At 46.5% G+C, this 3,655-nt stretch overlaps 1 pseudogene across 1 annotated transcript; it reads right to left on the reverse strand.

The window, feature by feature from the left end:
- Window positions 1-993: 993 nt before the first annotated feature.
- On the reverse strand, window positions 994-2,505 carry LOC311106423 (delayed-rectifier potassium channel regulatory subunit KCNS3-like; annotated as a pseudogene). Its single transcript has one exon. The product of its transcript is annotated as a delayed-rectifier potassium channel regulatory subunit KCNS3-like (transcript).
- Between the last annotated feature and the right edge of the window lie 1,150 nt (window positions 2,506-3,655).

Genomic DNA, 3,655 nt, shown 5'->3' on the forward strand with positions numbered 1-3,655 from the left:
CAGAGAAAACTATAAGTAATCAAGAACACAGATTTATTGCCTAGGAGTTGAACAGGTTTGTTTTTTTAACAGTCATGGGATTTTACGACTCCTTTTACGACTTTTATTCCGATGTAACCCTAACTTTGATTTGTTTGAGATTGTTTGATTTACTGTACCGCTAAGTGTAAATACTAATTAAAAGTGAGTACGTATTCCACAACTAATTCCTGTAGAATACTAGTCTATCGATGAAGCTCACAATGTACATTAATGAAGCAAATGCTCTGTTCGATGTCACAATAAAGATACATAATTCATCAGCTTTCGCAGGTCAGACTTTATTTGATTAGTATGTCCATACGACTTAACCCAGGAAGCTAGCATGCCATTGCCAACATACATTTCTAAGAAAATGTCTCAATGACTTTCTAATCAACGTGCCTGTACTGTAGATAAGTGCTTATAGCAGGAGAGGTTTAGGAGAGAGGTAATTTCTGTCTCTTTATCTATAGTTGCTGTGGTCCCAAAATAATGATCCACTACCCATGATTGATGACTTCTCTTATGTGTTTTGTTCATGCAGAGGTTGAACCATCAATCTAACCTGGAATCTGAAGTCACTCTTTGCTTCTGTTTTTTAAATCAATGTAGTTTTTCTTTGCATATGTAAACCTTAAATGATCTTTTGAGCTGAAACATCTGTACGATATAATGCAAATTCCTTAACATACATTGTTGCAATATCTTGCCCTACAGACAAATGACATTCAAACCTTTATGAGTAAGATCCAATTCACTCTCTATATGCCCTCTCATTTCAGTGATATATTCCTTAGACAAGGTCTCAGAATATAAAAAATTCCATTGCCACAGTGTTGTCAAAGTCTCGAGTCAGCCATAAAAGGAAGACAGATCAGGAGTTAATGATGGAGAGCATCGTCCCTGAGAACCACAAGGTGCTCCTTTGCGGTATACTGAGCTTTCTAAAGGGGGAAACCAGAGCCTCAAGCTTCATTTCGCTGCCCCATTGTCCAGAGCGTCTGTGTCACACACCTCCTTTATGTCCTGTAGGCTGGAGGCATCCGTGTCATCCCCACTGCTACTGTCACTGTCCCTGAAGGGGTGCAAACCCAGACTCTGGGCATAGAGGTCTCTGATGTTGTGTTAAGGGAGCTCCGGGTCATGTCTCTCGGACGCCTGCTGACTCAGACACAGGCCCTCCTCTATGGCTTTGTTCCTTTGGTAGTACTTGGAAAACTTGTTGAAGATTATGGTGATAGGCAAGGCGACCACCAGCAAGCCGCAGAGGATGCACAGGGTGGCCACCAGCTTCCCCAGCAATGTCACCGGGCAGGTGTCGCCGTAGCCCACCGTGGTCATGGTGATGGTGGCCCACCACCAGCCCATGGGGATGGTGCCCAGCTCGGTGTCTTCCTCCCACTTCTCGGCCGAGTAGATGAGCACGGAGAAGATAGAAATGCCCACGGAGAGGAAGAGGAGCAGCAATCCCACCTCGTGGTAGCTGTGGCGGACTGTGGCACCGAGAGCACGCAGACCAATCGAGTGGCGTGCCAGTTTGAAGATCCTGAAGACACGCATCAGACGGAGGATCTGCACCACCTTGCCGACGTTCTCCAGGTTTTCATTTTCCTCGTGGTTCTCGTCACTGTTCTCCTTGCCCACCGTCTCGAAGGCCAGCGTGACGTAGAAGGGCAGGATGGAGGCCATGTCAATGATGTTCAAGGTGTTACTGAAGAACTTCCTGGGGGAGGAGGCTACAATCAATCGGATGATGAACTCGGCCGAGAAGCAGACGATGCACACCACCTCCAGGATGGCCAGCACGGGGTCCTCGATGGGCCTCTCGTTCTCATCCATGATCTGAAACTCGGGCATGCTGTGGACGCACATGGCCACAATGGAGGTAAGAACCATGCTCAGCGAGGCCACGGCAACGATCTTGGACGAGAGTGAATGGCCCGGGTCTGCCAGCCTTATCCACACATAGCTCCGCACCTCAGCGCACCACGCCCCCTTGAACATCTCCAGGTCCTTGTCCAAGGCCGAGAGCTCCTCGAAGGACGAGTTGAAGCTGGGCGGCAGCGTATCGTCGCTTTGGATGTCCCAGTCGTGGTCCTCAATGTACCCCTTGCGTTCCTGGAACCAGTTGCTGCAGCACTCCCCTAAGTGGAGCTCCTGGATGCCCCAGTACTCAATCTCATGGCTGAAGGAGAAGACGCACACCTCCTCCATCATGTGGATGCGACCTGTGCGGTAGAAGTTGATCACGCTGATAAAGATGTGAGGGTTGCGGTCAAAGTAGTACTCGCGCTCAGTGGGGCTGTAGTCGTCGCAGAGCTCCAGGATGGCCTCCTCGCTCCGGCAGCGCAGCAGGCGGCCCAGACGCGTGTGTGGGAAGCGGAGCAGCGTCTCCTCAGCCACCTCGTGCCGGACACCTCCCACGTTGAGGTAGACCTGGTCTTCCTCATTGCCGCATCGCTGAAGGACTTGCCCATATCCCATGTTGGTGATGATGAGCCATAGGCCGCATGGGCGTGAAGGGGGAGGTGCTGGTGGGGATTGTAGTTTGGGATGATCAGCCTCCAATTGCTAGAGGTAAGGTTAAGGCTCAAGGGTCCATCTATGAAGAGGAAAAACATTCCAACTATCAATAGTCATTCTACCACCCATTTTAATTTGAAAGAATAGCTGTATAAAGTCATTTGTCCTATTGAATAGCATTCCTATGAGGACAAGGACATATTTGATTGCTTTTACAACAAATAAAATATTACACCATCAAATGTAGCCTATCTGCCCTGAGGCAATGGCTAGCATCAATGGGAAGAATATCAGAGTAGGGTGTGTATGTGTGTTGATAGGCATTGCATGGTGGCTATAGTGCTGTCACTTCCTCAAGCAGGCAACTAAAGTACTAGATTATCACCAAGGGAATCAAATTACAGGCCCTCAGGACCAGAGGAAATGAGAATTTGACAGGATAAAACGAGACCTTACGTTAAACAAGTAGATTGCCTGAATTTTTGCGGACAACTAACTATTTCGACAACTGTTATTATGGAGCGATACTACCCATAGGCAGCAACAGCAGTGTGCTTCTTTCATTTAGGATAATCTGACACTGTAACTTTGTTATTTCTGTCAAATAAAACCTTACTTTATTTTATTTAGGCTATACTTGATTTCTTTTTTCTCTTTTACATTTGCCTATATATAGTCTCACAGAACAATTAGACTAAAGTCACTTTTCAGTTTCTCACAATAATGTACCCACTAAGCTTTTGACGTCAAGTGACGTAATTGTTTTGGTCCTCCGTAACTTTTGTTGGCCTTCATTTCAATGTCCACAGATGTTGATTTTTGGTCTGGTCCGGACTGGACCACATCTGAACCAATCATAGATGTCCACAGATGTCCGGTCCGCACCATCTTATATTTGGCCGAAACATAGACGTTAAGATTTGGTCCAGTCCGGACCGGCCTTGATTTAGCCCAAAGATAGACGTCTATAACCAATCATAGACATCTATTTTTCACAAGTTTGTACAACACAGTACAGTACAGTACAGCACAGCAGAGTACAGTACATTACAGTACACAGTATAGTACAGTAGAGTTACAGTACTATACAGTTGAGCACACTAGAGTACAG

The sequence above is a fragment of the Coregonus lavaretus genome (assembly GCF_964263955.1).
Source record: "Coregonus lavaretus genome assembly, chromosome: 31".
NCBI lineage: Eukaryota > Metazoa > Chordata > Actinopteri > Salmoniformes > Salmonidae > Coregonus > Coregonus lavaretus.